Source organism: Drosophila suzukii, chromosome X (genome assembly GCF_043229965.1).
Source record: "Drosophila suzukii chromosome X, CBGP_Dsuzu_IsoJpt1.0, whole genome shotgun sequence".
NCBI classification, from domain to species: Eukaryota; Metazoa; Arthropoda; class Insecta; order Diptera; family Drosophilidae; genus Drosophila; species Drosophila suzukii.
This window is the reverse complement of record NC_092084.1, coordinates 17,363,108-17,380,958: the sequence shown is the minus strand read 5'-3', so window position 1 is coordinate 17,380,958 and position 17,851 is coordinate 17,363,108. Positions and strand designations below refer to the sequence as shown.

The following is a 17,851-nucleotide window of genomic DNA, read 5'->3' as shown; positions in this document are numbered from 1 at the left end:
TGATTGCTTTTTTAAAAACCAAGGATAAAAATAAGAAAGAATTTAATTATTATATTAATTCTTTTAACTATTTCCTTAAGCTTATAATTATTTTTGAATTGTAATTTAAATTAGAAGTTGGCCACACAAGCCAGCAACTTATTTTAAAGTCGGAAAAATTAAATTTTTATAAAAATTTAATGAAACCGACTTGCAATTTTTTTTCACAGTTAAGTATAGCATACTTTTTCGCTAGAGTGCCTTTGACCCAGTTGATCCTGGCTGGTAACAGAAATATTAACTTGAGCAATTTAATCCTTGCTCATGTGAGTGTCCCCTGTCGCCTCACCCCCCTCCCCCTCTGACGACGCCCCTGCTTACCCCCCTCGAAACTGCCGCCTCTGTCAGGCTTAAACTGCAGTCATAACAATAAATTTCATTTGCACGTTTCGACTTGGCCTGGAACTCTTGGCTCCTTGACTCCTTTACTTGCACTTCGTCCTGCCGGTTTTCCCCAGCTCCTCTTTTTCTTCTTCTTCTTGAGCTGGGGGTCCTTCTTGGAGTGCTGCTGGCTCTTCCTCTTCTTCTTCGGGGGTCCTTGTTGTTGGCTGTTTTGGTTGGCTGAGCTTGAATTTGACATAATTTCCCATGGCCAAGTGTCGTAAAGCTTTCACAGCAAAAACATTTTTTGTTGCCCGGAATTACTTTATGATTTATACACTTTGCGATATTGATACAGCAATGCCCCCCCCCCTCTCAGAAACTTGATATTTTGCTATTTTGAATGCAATACCCCCCAATAGATAAGCCCTCGTCCTTTGAGCCACCACACTTCACTCGCAGTGCAAATTGCATTTTTTGACACTTGACAGCGCCAATTTGACTGCCAGAATTTTCAATTACCCTCTGCGGAAAGCGTGTTTCGCTTTCGTTCTCGTTTTCGATTTTATTTAATTCTTTTTTTTTTTTTGTGCCTCTTTTTTGACTGGCTGGAAATTAAGTTATCTGTTTTGGATTTTGAGTCGGCCTGATTCGAAGTTTTGTGTGCAACGTTTGGCGTATGTGCCACATATTTCAAATGCATTTGGCGCCGGCGAAAATGAATTGAATTTGTTGCGCGCCGGCGAGAGGAATCGATTTCACATAGTGTATTGAACGCAGTCATCTATACGCAGAATAAAACCAAAATCAACTTTACGAATTCAATTCACAAGATAACTATAAATGGAAAGGAAATAAAATCAATCAGTAGTCAAATAGTACGTATATTTCATAAAGAGAATGAAAAAAGAACTATCTTGATGGTACTAAAAACTAAAACTGAATAGATGGTTAAATATGTATGTTTATAATGGCAGAATAAAATAGATATATTTTGTATTATGTTATATAAATGTTGTATGTATATGTATAGTTATGTATATAAAACTATTTCTGTAATTTGTATTATGATAATAAATCATAGTTTGAGAAACAAATAAAAGTCTGTATGATATGAAATAATAAATTATATTAAAAGTTGGCAATTTAATTTATACCATTTAGAAAAAGATATAAAAAGCTATGTTTTTGCTCCTTAAATCTTAAAACATATCTGCTAGATACAAAAATATAAGTTTATTATGCCTGAATAAAATATTTATATTTTAAATTATCTTATTTAAAGATTTTATGTATATATGTAGTTATGTATATAAAATTAGTTCTGTACTTTGTTTGTTTTAGTTTGTACTTTGATAATAAAGTATATTTTGTGAAACAAATTAAAGTCTGTGAGATATGAAGAAATAAATTGAATTTAAAGTTGGCAATTTAATTTCTACAATTTACACAAAGAAATAAAAAGCTATGTTGTTGTTCCTTAAATCTGAAATCTAATCTTCCAGATAAAAACTATATGTTTATAGTGCAAGAAAAAAATAGCTATATATTATATTATATTATATAAATAATTTATATAGAAATATAAAAATGTTACTGTTATATATTTTATAATATTTTTAATTTTTAAGTAAAAATTTAAGTCTTTGTGACATGAATAAAAATAAATAAAATTTTAATAGGGGAATTTTATATATTTCATAAAGAGAAAGAAATAAAAATCTTTATTTGATGTTTCTAAAATCTATAATGGAACTCTTAAAATATAATATAAGTCTACTGGTGCGTAAAGAACATACTTTTTTTATTGTATTTATGGTTTAAAATATAGTATCATATATAAAATATATCAAACATAAACCAATATAGCATATTCTTAGAAATCACAAACTAAAAAGACATAAAAGTCCGTGTGACATGATATAATAAATGAAATTTAAAGTTAGCAAGTAAATAAAAAATAAGAGACGCTTGCCAAGTTGGGCGATAAATTCAAATGAAATCCCGCTGGAAATGTTTTTGGGGGCAGTTAGGACTTTCTTGCCGAGCATATCGATGGCATACTATTTGCATTCGGCTCCTTTCATATTCACTTTGTTCGGCCAACTTTAACTTCTGGCCATCGCAATCGCAATCGCCATCGCCTTTTGGCCTGTGCTTTTGGCCAGTTTTGGATAAGTAAAGGCGGCAAGTGTTTGTTCCTCTTTGGTCTGGGCCATTTCCACTTTTTCGCATCTGGCGCTGTCACTGCTTTGCGCTTTCATTCTGCCATTTCTATCTTTTTTTTTCTATTTTTCCCCTTTTATTTTCTTGTATTTTCCTATTTTTTTTTTTTTTTGCATAGTTCAAGTCATGTGGCCCAAAAAAGGGTGGGTACACGGAATGAGTTGTTTGCCAACTATTTTGTAGGTTATTAGGGCGTAACGCGCTGGCTCATACCCATACATTCATGCTTTCCTATAGACAGACAGTAACGCCCTCGCACACACATGCACACTGAAAAAAATACTGGACTTAGCATAGAAACCATCTTCATTTCTCATTTTAAATGCATATTAATGGTGCTGGAATCGCCATCAAATATATAAATGATATTTGTATCATAAAAGGAATATTAAAATATATTTGTTTATTTTTGATAATTTTAAATTACTATAGTTATTATATAGTATAAATTTATTTAGAAGAGCTATTTTTAAATTAATTAAAAACCAATTGATCACTTGAAAATATTTTTTTACCAGTTGAAAATTTGTTTAATAACATAAAAAAAATAATATCATTTTGCCACTAGTCACACTTTTTTCTTTATGTGCGCACTATATGTAGAATAGTGTTTTGGGGATTTTCTGGGTGGACTAGTGGGCGGCATTGTGGAGACATAAACACGGATTTAAGTTTCCAAAAATCTGGCATTGTTTTAGTTGTTTGCTAAGGCAGCTGCATTTGCATTCGCATTCGGACCGTCTCTTTCGGGGGCTTTGCCCCAATGGATATGGCACATGACTTTATCCAAAACTATTTTTGTTCGGCCCAATAGCAGTAGGATCCAGAATTAAATCAGACTCCATGTTGGCCAGAAATGTATAGTCTTTGAAAAAGGTTTAATTATAAGAATTCCTGTTTTTCTGTTCAAGTTTTAAAAATCATTGAACCAAGAACGTTAAAATAATAAACGTACACTCAGATGATAATGTTGTGATTATATTACAATTTATAAGCTATTTGATGTTAAGCTAGGTGTAGATTTTAAATCTAGAAATGGTATGGATGAGAAATCCGTTAATAAACTTAAATTCGTTAATAAAAAACCCAACGAAACCTAAATAATCGACATTTTTAATAAAGAGCTTCGAGTTGCTGTGTTTGGATTAAGAACTTTTCTCAAAGTACGTATTTGGGTAATCACTCTTGAAAGACCTTCTCCCCTTAAAAGCGATTAATAACCAAAGATTAATGCGAATTTTGTCAACTTGTGGCCTTTAAGTCTTACACTTGGCCACCCTCTTGGAGGAAAGTTTCTTTTTAACACTATCCTTTCCACGAGTTCATTTGTTGCCAAAGGAAAATCCAGCAAATTAGCGAAGGGCATTGTCCGACTTTTCCATCATTTCCCCGCTCCTTCCCCCCTTTTTTCCTGGGAGCAAACGAACCAACAAGCCAGAAACCCTCCGTCCATCGATGCTTATCGAGTGGGAGGCCCCTTTTCCAGAAACAAAACAGAAAAAAATAAGGAAAAAAACACAAAAGCCTGCGACTGGGGCCAAAGTTGGCCGGCTTCTCTGTTTAAAGCGGATTTGATGCTGAATATTATTTATGGGGATGCCTTTTATTTCCAGACCGAGGGACCCTCAAGAGCCCTGGCCCCAGAATGTCTGTGTCCATGTGTGCGGTTTTTGAAAATATTTGCCAACATTCTTCGGGTATTTAAACAAAGATTTATTTTATATTTATATCGTGTGTGTGTGTGTCCTGTCCTGTGAGTGGGAAGAATGCGGGTGTTCGGATGTTGTATATCCCGTCTAAAACGAGAAACGGACAGCGAGCAGAGGAAAAACGGACAAACGGAAATTGCAAGTAGAGCGTTGAATCCTTTTTGCTTCAACACGTCCCCCAACTCGCATGTGTCTATCTGTTGGCCATTGTTCGAGGATTTGTTTGGGACTTGTTTCATATTTTACGATAACTCCATTTATTGCGGCTCCTTCAACGTTTCGGGTCTTTAAACATGAAATAGGGTTATCAGTTAGTGGAGCATGTCCACTTTGGTTGGCCATTAGGTGGGCGGCATGAGAAGCGCCGAGGAGGGCGCTATCAATCATACGCACCGTGGGCGGGCGACAGGCTTAATTGATGCGACAGCTGCAATGTGCATATTTTGTCTATTAATTTGTGTTTATGCATAATTGGGATTAATTATGCATAATCGTGATTAACAGCCAAAATGCAAATGGCCTGTCATAATTAGCCCGCCCACACGAGTGCCGCCCATCTCAGCCGAAAAATCCCCACTGCAACTCCACCACCCCTTAGGGATTTCCCTCTTTCTTTCAATGTGTCGGTGTATTGGATATTTACGACCTTTACACGTGACCCCGAATGCGTATAATTTTATCTTCCACAGAACACACACACACACACGAACGAGCGGGGAATTCATAGATAAATTGCGGGAGAACGCAGATATTTTGATATTTTGACCAGCTGCCTGTCGTTTCGCATTTTCGCTGATTACATTGGGGACTTGGCCCATTCAATGCATTTATTTCAAACTTTCCTGCTGCGGTTTATCTCGTGAATTTCCGCTTTATTTTGCGGCAAAATCCTTTAATACTCTTGAAGTTGAGCTTTGGCTTGCCTCTATGAATTTTAAAGTTTTTACTACTTATTAAATTTAGTAATTTATACAGAGAGTTGATTACTGTTAGGTTATTTTTATGATTAATAAAATATAAATTAATTTCGCCATTTTATTAGTTATATATTGTAAAGTTGTTATGAAGTTAATTCAATTTATCTGGAAGTTCAATATAATTCTTACTATGTTTTGTGGTTTTTCTTTATTTAATATTTAGTTATTAAAATTAAGAATTTGATATCAAAATATCTCTCTATTTCTATATCTATGATGTTTTTCACGGCTAATAAAATGTAAATTTTTTTCGGAATATGATTTATGATACATGTAATCTTTTCTAAGTTTAAAATAAATTATTCAAATTTTATTTGCGGGTTCTACTTACTGAACATGTTTTTTCTTTGCTAGATTAATTAAATCATGGGCTTAAAATAAAAACATCCTCTACCTCGTGAATTTTCGATTTGTGCTGTTGTTACACACAATTTTTGGAGTCGTTACCAATTATAATTAAATTCAATTATTTAATACAGAAATTAGAACCCAATTTGTTGATTACGCAAAGATAAAACAGATTATTTTTGAATTTTTATTATTGATGTACTCTTTGTAAAGTTGTCATGAACTCAATTTCCTTTTAGATGTAGGTTTTTCCGACTGAACTGGTTTTTTCCTGCCAGTATAACTAGATCAAGGGCTTGTGACTACATTCCTTCGATAAACTCACCGATTAGCTTTGATAACTGCCGTCAACCTACTTTCCCTGGCACTCACTCCCCATTTCCTTTTCAGCTGGCCCCAGCCCAAGTAAACAAACTTCTGGCACCCGAGTAGAAGATTTTGGGGATTTCAGATGGGGGACAAACAACTTTTCTACCCCCCCGAAAAACATTATCCAGAGAGAAACCGAAAAATTAGCGACCCTTTTTAGCCGTTTATCTCGGTTTTTATTTGGCCAAGCGCTTTTGGCACAGCGCTCTCTGCGTTTTTCCGTAATTTTGTTTATTAAAAGTTGGCTGACCCCTCTTACTGGGATTTTCCTTGGCCCCCTTGCTGCGCTTTTCCCGCTGGCTGGGAAATTAATTTTTCTGAATTTCGTACAATTTTCGGGGTTTGCCAAATGTCATTAGTTTGCTGTTTGGCAGCCAGCTCGGAGACATAGTTAAATTAGCTAAACATTGCGGTGGGTGGTTGCGAAAATGGGGCGGAGAAGTTCTGTGTGTCTGCAGAGGAGGGGGGAAAATCGGTAGGAAAAATCACCAACTGAGTTTCCCTTTTGCACTTCACTACACTCCAAAAAGGCGAGCAAACTTTTCGCATAAAAATTTAGATAATGTTTTTGGGGGGGGGATAGAATGGTTTTGGAGAAATGGGTGTCGGATACAGAGAGTTCTTTTCAAAATGCACTTAATGGATTCTGGTGTGTTGCCCAAGTGGGCGTGGCCACAATGCGGTTGGTACGCCCTTGCCAAAAATTTGATTTGGCTACAAAGGAATTTGCGGGCTGCGCTGGAATTTGTTGAGATGTTGTGGCAATGATGGAAAATTTGCATGTTCATGTTTCCCAGCATTTTTGGACAGTCAATCAGTGTGGCCGCCATGGATGAGGTCACTCAGAAATTAATTAAGGGCAGTGCGGATTTTCAAAGCCAGTTATGAAATTTATCAAAATTATGCAGCAATATTTAATTTAAAATATGACAGAGGCAACTTATCTTCCCATTTTATTTTGTCAGTCATAACAACATTGAAACAAAGTATATTTCTGAATAACATGCTAATTTATTTATTTAAACAGACAACTTAAGTGAGATGTTTTTGACACATTGAGGTCAAGCCTCAGCTTACACTTAAAGAAAATCTAACACAAATTTAAGGAAAAAAAACTTCACACTGCAAAATATAAAGAAATGGTAAAAATGCAATACATTTGCCGTTCTTTTTATGGGTCACATTTTTAATATACCTGAAATTTATTTTTAAGTATATATTCGGTAAATAAGTAAGCACGAGTATCAGGTTTTGGCCGAACAAAAATATTATCCGATTGACTTAATTTTTTGCATTTAATACTCTGAAGCCTCTACTTTTAAAATGCATTTTTTAAAAAATACATATTTTTTAATTTCTTAAAAATTAAATTTTAAAGAAATGTTTATATACAGAATTTAAATGTATTAAATGTATAAATTTCAATATTTACAACATAATCAATATTTAAAACTTTTATAAATTATAATAAAAATGGTAAATCAAAACGAAAGAACATTTTTTAAACCATGTAATTTTTTTTGTTGAATAACTTAATTGAATAATCTTTAACAATTAAGAAACTCTTGTTTAAAAATGTTTTAAAATAAAACTAGTTGATTTAACATTTATTTATATTTTATACGGCTAGTGTTACTCAAATTAATATATCACATAGCTATCATCTGCAAAAAAACCAAGTTTATTGTATATCTAATCCGTTCATCTACAAGAATCTCTCCGTTCTTCCTCGCAGTTTTTTAGTGGCCCAATCTAATCCAGTGGACTGGGCGCCAATCGTTCCCTTCATCTCTGACTCAATACAACTCAAATAGAGCCAACAGGAAGCCAAATGTCAAAACAATATAGCATTGGCCAACACTGCTCAATCGGCCAGACTTTGCACAGCTCTTCGGGAAGCTCGAAGAAACTCAAGGAAACTCGAGGAAACTCGAGGAAAATCAGGGAGAATCGGGGACGAACTCGAATGGCACTCGAAGGAGCCAACAGGACAAGGGCTGGTGTGAAGGGGCTGCGTCACTTATCAACCATTTATAAACAATAAGCGAATATAAACAAGAAACTTTGAGCCAGCTAACGTCAAAATGCATTACATCGAGACCCAGGAATCGAAGCTGGGGGGAAAAGCTCAGATAAATGGCTGAAATATGGCAAGCAAAATGGTCGAAGGGTGCGCAAATTGACGGGAAAGCGGAAATGGCGGGAAAAGGCGGGAAAAGATGGCAAAATTGCGGGCTAGCTCCAAACATGTCAATGTGAAAAGTTCTTTTCTTGTATATTTGGCTCCCTCTTTCTGTGATTTCTCCAAAGTTGTTTCCCTTATTGCAACTTATCGCTGTGAAGCTCGCAAAAAAAACAGGAAAATGGGAAAAGAAAAACCAAAAAATAAAGCAGGGAAAACTTTTTCACGTTGATGTTTTGTTTACGAAATATGAAAGGGAAACGTATGGCCCAGAAAGGTGGCAAATAAAATGCCGAGATGGGGGTGTTTGGGAAAGGGGGTGTGGCATATGGCCAAAATGGTTGGCAAGTTGGCCAAAAGGGGCTGCCAAGTTGGCTTAGCGAAAGGACGACATTGTGTGCGCTTCTATATCAAAACGTATTTCATGCACATTAGTTGCGCTTTTATGAACTTGAAGTTGTCATTGCCCAGCGACCCAAAACAAAACTTAATGTTCGTTTGTCTTCCACAACACTCGGATAAACTTTTGGAAAATGATTCTAGAAACGTAGCAAGTTTGAAAAACTTATAAATTTACTTTCGGGAAGAAAAAGGAAACGTAAAAAAGAAAATCACTTGTTTGGAGAAAGATACCCGTTCGCTATTCCAGCTTTAACACATTTCTTTTCGGTCTGAGTTCCCTTAAATCCCTAAATTTGTAGTACACCTAACTCTGCTTTTTACCAAATTCTGAGTTTCAGATTTGTTTCTAAGAAGTAATCCTAAAAAGTAGAATGCGATTAGCACAGTTTTAAATGCATCCAATTTTACAACCCTGTCAAATAATATTTTAAGTATAAAATAAACACTCCTACTTACAAATTTCTAAGTTTAAAAATTGTTTCTAAGAAGTAATCCCAAAAAAATTAAATGAAATTTGCACAGTTTAAAATTTATCCATTTTTAAAGCTCTGTCTAATAATATTTTAAATATAAAAAGGCAGTATAAGATCTTATTGCTTATTAAAAAAATCACTTGATTTTCAAAATCACTTTAAAAGGTGTCTAAAAGTATGCTCTTTAAAACTCATTTGAACTTCCGCTTACAAATTTTTTGTTGCATACTTTTAGACTGCCTTATAAGAGTTTGCAAGTCCATAGTAATTTTTTGTGGCACGTTTTCTAATAACTTAAATATTCTTCATTGTTTTTTAAGTTCTTCGTTGTATTACATGCTTTTTCTCTGAGTGCAGAGTGGCTGGATCCCCTTTTTGATGTGCCTTCGCTGCCGTTCGTCCTTGTCTTGTCTCGCAGCTGCAAATGACAAGAATTTGTTGCTACTTCGTGGCATGTAAATATTAACTTTAAACAGAATGCGACAGGCCACGCAGCCACGCCCACTTTCTTCGGTTAGATAAAACTTTTTTCGCCCCGCAAAATTTCTCGCAGAGCGAAACAATTTTTTGTTCAACTTTATGAACACCCCCCCCCCCTGAAGTTCAGTTCAGTTCAGTTCCACTTGTTCGTATCGCTCTGCTCCTGGTTTAATCCGCCAACTTTTGCAGGACGAAAAAGGGGGGTTTCAGGAGGCAACGGATTTCGTTGCGGCAAGTTGCAAGTTTTGTAATTGTTGGCGATTGCAGTCACATCCAGCTTATGGACACCCGGCAAAACTGAGACGCTTCATTAGGACGACGTTATGACACTTTGCCCTATCAGAAAGTCTGTTACCAACCAGTCAGCCAGCCAGCCAGCCAGCCAGCCAAGCCCTTAACCCTCGACGACCAGCAGGGCAGACAGAGACCCCAAACCCCAAACCCCGAACTCCGTGCACTGTTAACGCTCTGCTGCACGTGCCAACGTTGCGTATGATTGATGAACTGGGCGGAGGCGGTCGGAGATGGCCATAACGGCCATAACAATAACAGGCAAGGACACTCGACTGCGTGAGTTGTGTGCCAACGGCGAAAAGGACGCGAAAAGGGCACTGTGCAAAAAATATATGCGATCTGCCAATCCAATTTGAGAAGCTGTCATAAAGGCAAGCCCTCTCTTAAACGTTTAAAATTCGGCTTACGATATAGTAACTTTTCTTCATGAATTTAAAACAAGAAGTATAATAAACCCTTGCAGAACCCAAAAAAATTATAAATAATTAGAATTAAATTAAATTAAGAGGAAAACGTGGTAGCAGCCGAAAAAAATAAAAATAGTTTAAATTAAATTTAATAGTTTAATTGTTTTAATAAAATTAAATTAAGCAAACTTTAAATCTTAGGTAACAAGAACTTTTAAAAAAAACCTTGTAGCTCCCGAAAAAATTATAAATACTTTAAATTAAGTAAAATAAAAATAATTTTAATACTCAGGTTACAAGAATTGTAAAAAGAAACCTTTTTAGCACACGGATTATAAAAAAAATAATTAAAATGAGATTCAATTTAGGTAAGTTTATTTGTTTGGTTACAAAAATTATTAAAAACAACCCTTGTAGCACCCGGAAAAGATGTAAAATATTTAAAATTAAATTAAATTAATATTCATATGAATAATATTAGCCGGTTGATTGCTCTTTTTATATACAATTATAAAAAAAAAACTGTATTTTCATTCTAAATCAACTCAAGTTCAAAAAAATTAATTTCAGCAAGATTGTGTGTTCTTTCAGTGTCCAAAAGAATATTTGGCAAAATATGGTCAAGTCAGCAGGGCTAAAAAAAATTTGAAATTTCGAATACCCTGTCAGAATAATCAAAAATGTTGATAAAGACGACCTAAAGCGATCGCTTGTCATTGGAATCCCAAAGAGTTTTATTAAAGAGCTAATAGGGCTTGCAAAACGCATGGTCAAATGAAATACTTTTCTATTCAAGCAAAAATAACAAAAAGCACGTAGAATGTGTTTCGCAAGAACCGCACAATTTCATTAAATGTCCGGCCAAATAAACTTCTGACCCTTGGCAAGCAAATCAAATACAGGGCTTACGCAAAGGGAAAAACTGGTCACGAACCGTCTAATCGAATCAAATCTAGGGGAAGAAAATGCCAAGAAAATAATCGACATCTTGCCACTAATAATAATATTTGATGGCTGGCCCTATAATATTGTATTTGCCTCCTTTTCCTGAGCTTAAACACACAAGATAGTCACGCATAAATTGAAACAATTTTATTGCCCTGCACTCGGATTGCAAAAATGGGAGGAAAATCAATGGAGATTCAACTCAATTTGGCCGAGTTGCATTCTATATATGTAGGACTTATAGTTTATCCCGCTGTTTGCTCACCAATCGAGGCAAAAAAAATAAAAGCAACGAGGGCCGCAGGATGAAAGGTGGGTACATATATACATATATATATATACCATGGCACACGCGGCGTATGCGCGATTTTTCTTTAATGCGCAACAATGACAATTTGACAATCGGCAAAGGTCCCCAAAGAAGAATTTGGAAATCAGAGTGAGGGATATTTATAAACCAAAAAGACAGGAGACAGGAGCGGTGCCCCGCATGTTTATTTATTTTGATTTTGATTGAATAAGTGCTAAGGCAAGACCCATAAGCCACAGCACCCATACTTTCCCCCCCAAATTCCATCTATTTTTGTACCCTGTCTTGTTTTTCCCGCCCTTAAGCACTATTCCTTTGACATATTTACGCGCAATTTCAGCAAAAAAAAACACAAAATGCAAAAAAAGAGAGAAAAAACGAGATGGTGAAAAGGAGAAACAAATTTGCCGGAAATGTCCGTAGCAGTTTATCGGGTTTTTGTGTTTTTTCTTCGATTTTAGGTCTTATAAAATATTTAAATACTGTGTTTCTTAGCTTTTTGCTGTTGTCATGAGTCGTAGACAAGCAAACAAATAGGGAGACAAGGCCAAAATAGGCGGCAGGAAAAGAAAACAGGGGAAATCTGGACAGCTTTTGGACAGGACTCAAGGCCATCAATCAATGGTTAGGTTTATCCAGGGAAAAATCGCTTATATTAAGGACGAATTCTTAATTTTGCTGAAATTAAAGGAACGAAAATAGAAAGCCTGTACCTAAAATAATCATCAGTTGATAAAAAATTACCAGCAAACCGATTAAGTTTACATATATTTAACCACTTGAAATTGAAATAATAAACTTCATATACAGAATAAATGATTTAGTTTTATGTTAACATAAAGTAATAACCTTCAATAAATTATTTCCTAATTTATAATATTTTACCTCAACACTTTTGTAATAAATAATAAATAATAAATAATAAATCCTTTAAAAAATTATTTAAGGGCATTAAACATACATATTTTAATTAATTTATATTGTTAAGAATGCCTTTCACATTCCTACTTAAAAGGGAACTCCCTTTCCTTTAATTTATTGCGAATACAAAAAGTTACCAAACGTCTGTGTAAAAAGATTACCACCAGGAAAATACATTTAATTCAACAAAGATTACCATACAGTAGAGCAATTTCCGAATCAAATAAAACAAATAATCACCCGGAGATGCCAATAAAAGACTTCCCCTTTGCAAAATGCACTTTGGAAATCATGCAAAAATACTCTCATTCCAGACGAGAAGTACAGTGAGCCCTCGGCGAGAACTCTTCAGCGGACTTTAAGGCAAATTAAGTGGCACACAGCGAGAGTCTGGGAATTTTCTGTTGCCAACACAGTGGGAGGTGGAATGCCGTGGGTTCGGCTGGGTGGTATTTTCCTGCTCCTGGTTTTCTTATTATGCATTTTCCCAGGCACCCACACACACAAACACACACACACCGGCACTCAAACACGGCCAGTTCCGTTGACCTCGCTTTCATTCTTGTAGTACACACCATAGTATAGTATAGTAAAGTATGGTATACTATGGTGTACCATGGGCGTACTATACACTCCACTTGCGGCCACTTCCTTCCGTCGCTGGTTTTTGCCTCTCGGACATTTGAGGAGGAGAAAGCCGTTTCTGGTGTCTCCAGCGGAAGTTCGAATGAATGATCAACGATCGCCAGGAAAGAAAGAGGGTTCTTCCTTCAGGAAACATCCCCGAAAACAGGCTACCATTTCGAGTGGACATTAAATGCAGGGGAGGAAAGGTAAAAAAATTAACAGACATCTTATTAAATAGGTGCACACTCAACTTGAATGGAAAATATACTTTAAAAATGGTATATATTGTAACTCGACTTTGGATTAAATGTAAAATTTTATTTTCAATATCCAATTGACCATATTTAGAACCAGGATAAAGTTAATTAGGGTTTTAAGAAAATCTTGTATCCAATTAATCAATTATCCATAGAAGTTTTTTGTTCAAGAAATGTTTTCTAATTATGGCACAACGAATTTTATTTAAATATTTTAAATGCATATTGGTAAAAGATAAATTAAAAAAAGGTTTAAAATATCGCAAAACATTTTCCAAATTTTTTTAGAGATCATAAATTTTTTGAGTTACGAGAACGCTATTTTATGAGCTTTTGGAAGTCACTTAAAATTTAAAAAATGGTTAAGCTATGCATTTTTGATAAACGCACTGCTTAAAAAAATCGAAAAACTGAAATCTTACCCAAAAACAGTTTTTGTTAATATAATAAAAAACAAGGAGCCTTAAATTTTGGAATAAAATTACAAATGTAGAATTGAATTTGCCACATTTTAATTTAATTACAATTTGCATACGTCAATGGTTTTCCCCCAGTGAACAATTGAGTTCCAGGGAAACGAATTAAATGAAAACAGACTGAAGGCAGCCAAGTTGAAAGCATCAAACAACATCAACGAGAGCAGCGAAAACAGCGAAAACAACAACTCCGCAAGGTAATTATATAATCAGGTGTCCATGACAGGCCTCAGTGGCCCCGCCCCCCCCTTTGCCACTCCCATGACCCCTGACCCGCGGCAATGAGTGCGAGCGAGCACAAATTGTAACCTTTGATGAAAGTTTTTCGCACAAACTTTTCGCCACGACAACGAACTCGATTTTCATTATCAGGCAAAGTTGGTCGCATTTGTAGCATTTTGTTGCCGTTGCCGCATTTTGAGCGGTCCATGTGGGCGAGTGTGTGTGTGCGAGTGTGTGAGCCACGCTAATTAACAGGCCTGCCAGCGACCACTCTCTGTTTTCCCTTCTCTACACTGGAAGAAAATGTTTGAGGACCGGTTCTGAACCATCACTGGCTAGCTCTGAAAATGAGCAAATAATAAGTTTGAGCAACAATGCATTTTTATACATAATAAAATATGGTAAATAATATTTTATGTTAATTCCTAGACCTATAAATCAATATTTATTATTTCAATATTTCAAACGTTTTGAATTTGTATTTGAGAACTACAAATATTATTAAGTTTTCATATTTCTGGATAAATAATTATCAAGAAATATTAATTTTGTAATTTCTTTATCTTAAGTGAAACCAAAAGGTAGTAAAATAGGAAAACAAATGAAAAAAGCTTCGAAAATAAATAAATAAATACAAAATCATCAAGAAAAATAATTAAACATAAGTAAATGTTAAATATCTTTTTCATTCTATGATTCTTAGGCGTTAATATATGTACACAGAAAAAATTCTTACGTTCTCATCTGAGTTGAAAATGTTCTTAAAAATAGAACGACATTTTTAAGTTGAAAATCTTCTTAAATCAAGTTGAATTGGAACTATTAGTTCAGTCCTTAGTGTATACTTATCAAAAAGTTGTTAAGTAAACTCAATTTAACTTATCTGTTCTCTCCATTTCGTTCTTATATTGAGATATATGTTCTTGGATACTTCGCTCTGTATAGGTATTACTTTACATATTAAATAACATAAATACTATTTCGTAATATTCTTTCAAAGAAAAAAATAGTAAGCCAATCATAAAACAAAAATTAATTATTTTATGTTCCACATCCCTAATTTTGTTCAGTGCACTCTCCACACACTCTTTTTGTACGGCGGCAAGGCAGAAAACTTTGCCGCTTTTTGCCTAATACGCATGCATACATAATTGAGGGGAGGCCAGCGCCCACACACACACAATCGCACGCAGCCTCAGCCATTTCCATATGCATATCAATACAGATGCAGATACACACACACACACACGCAGAAACCAGCAACACTCTAATAAACACAGATACAAAGCCTGACGCACGCACATTAATGCGGTGAGCCTGAAAATCGTCGGAGCAACACAAGTAGAAATCATGACGAGGCATGAAAAATTATAGAGATAGATGATACCCTGCAATATGAGCAAGCTAAAAATGGAATTAAAAAAATAAAAAAAAATTATAATCTTTAATTTGTTATGTTCATAATAAATTCTAACAAAATAAAACACTTTTTCTAAGATACATTTTAACCAAATATTTTTTAGGAGCTTTAAAATAGTCAGACCAGTTTTGTAAGTATCTTTAGTATGGTATTTAAATAATAATAATATAAATAATAATAAATATACAGGTCTAATAATTTTGTTGAATACCTGACTAAATAAATATATAATTTGCCTAAATGTTAATTTCAAAAACGCAGAACTATCCAAGTAACGCTAAAAATATAGGAAAGCTTGTTTGACTCAGTCCTCCTAAAAATTCTAGCTTTGTTTATATAGTATAATTTTTAGGAGTTTTAAAATAGTAAGACCAGTTTTATAAGTATCTTTAGCATGGTATTTAAATTATTGTAAAACAAATCCAGTACTAGAACTAAGAGTAGTTTGTATTATTTATATGAATACCTGACTATCTAAATAAATAATTAGCCTAAATGTTAATTTTAGAATATCAAAGTAAAGCTAATAATATTAGAGAGCTTGTTTGACCACTCAGAGCCTCTAAAAAATTCCAGGTAAGTATATATTTCCGCACATATCCCATTAGTTTGCGGGGTATATAAAAAGGCACTTTACTTTCACCACCACCCTTTTGTCCATATGTGTGCGGGGCACTTTGTATCTTTGTGCGCCTGTGTTTTGTGTATCCTTTGGCTGCGAAATTGCATTTCATGAATGGTAATGTGGTATGATGCGAACCTCTCACCTCTCACCTTTCACCACCTCCACCCAAACCCAAACCCAAAATGAAACCCAAACTCCACCCATCCGGCGACCTTGCTGGATGGTCGGCATATCTGAGGTTGTGGCTCCGGTGGATTGGACATAGAAGCCGAAAAGGTTTCTCAGCCGAAAATAATGCAAATGGAAGCTAATGCTGCCAGCTGGGGGCTGTGCGAAATTCTAGATGGAGTCGAACCAGGAAATGTTTGATGAGCCCAATCAAAATTGGAAATAAATGATAATTTAACTCGTTAGTCGAGGGAAATGGCTTAAAAGATATTCACAAAGAAGTAGGGGTAGGTATAATATTAAAACGTTGTGAATTGCCTTGATTATGATATATAATATATTATATATAGCATATCATATCACATAAATTTTTTGGAAAAAAGAATTATATAAATATCCGAAATTTTTTTAGGAATTTACGAATATTGCAGTGTCAATAAATGAATAATAAATTATTTTTCGATCCATTATGGGGACTTTATCTAAAGAAAAGGGTTCTAAAAACTATTATTTATATCATATCACAAACTTCACAAAACTGTTCAATTTTTTTTAGGAATTTACGAATATTGCACTGTCAATAAATGAATAATGAATAATTTTTCGTTGCTTCATGGGGACTTAATCTAAAGAAAAGGTTCGAAAAACTATAATATATATATATCATATCATATCACATAAATATCATAAAATTGTTAAATTTTTGTTTACAAATTTACAATTATTTCACTGTCATTAAATTAATAATAAATAATTGTTTGTACCTCTATGGGGACTTAAGAAAGGTTTCTAAAAAACCCCAAAAAGCCACTCAGCCATGGTTTAAAAAATGTATAATTTCCTTTCTTAAAGCCTTAAAAAATAGAAAATATAAAACCCTGATTAAATAGGAACTTTAAAGTGTTTTCTAAACTTTTTATGATAGCATAACTGAAGTACATACACTTTAAATTGTGCTGGGGATTTGTCAACTAATAATCATCACCTCAGCAAAACGATTTGTGTTTTCATACTTGTTATTTGCAGAGCAAAACCTGTTGAGATGGCAAAGTGGAACCGAGATGTTGTTGTTTTTTAAATGGCTGAACAATTTCAATTTCACTCAAATCGAATTGAAATCCCAAGGTTTCGACACGCTTTGACTGTGGTTCCCATGATTCTGGCAAGTGGGTGGTGGAAAATGGCTGGGGAAAATGGGAAAATGGCCTGGAAAATCTCCTAGTAGTGTGGCGGGTGGGGAGGGGGGTGTCAAAGTGCTGTTGTTTGCCTGGCACAAGCAATCGAATTGAAATTGTTGTCCCTATTCCGATGGCAAGTATTTAGCACATGCACAAATAATTGAAATGCAGCTGAGTCTTCATTTCCTTTGGCTTTCACTCGCCATCGAGTGCGCTAATAAATAAATTAGTCATAACCCATCCGTATATGCAGCATATATGCAATTATACATTTATATTCTGGCACTCTGGGGTTTTACAGGAAATTATCGAAAATTGAATGCAAATACATAATGTGCATGGGGCAACAACAACCGAAACTCGGACAACAAACAGATATAAATAGATGGACAATTTGCTTATTGTTTCCCATTGTATGTGGGTGGGCTAAAAAAGCAGGGGGGGGAAAACAAAAATTTAAATAAATAATTTCCCT

At 34.8% G+C, this 17,851-nt stretch overlaps 1 long non-coding RNA gene across 1 annotated transcript in view; it reads right to left on the bottom strand.

Annotated features, from left to right (window-relative positions):
* LOC139353468 (uncharacterized) overlaps positions 1 to 17,851 on the bottom strand; it is a 77,054-nt gene that overhangs the window by 35,464 nt on the left and 23,739 nt on the right. The gene's annotated exons all lie outside the window — the stretch shown is intronic.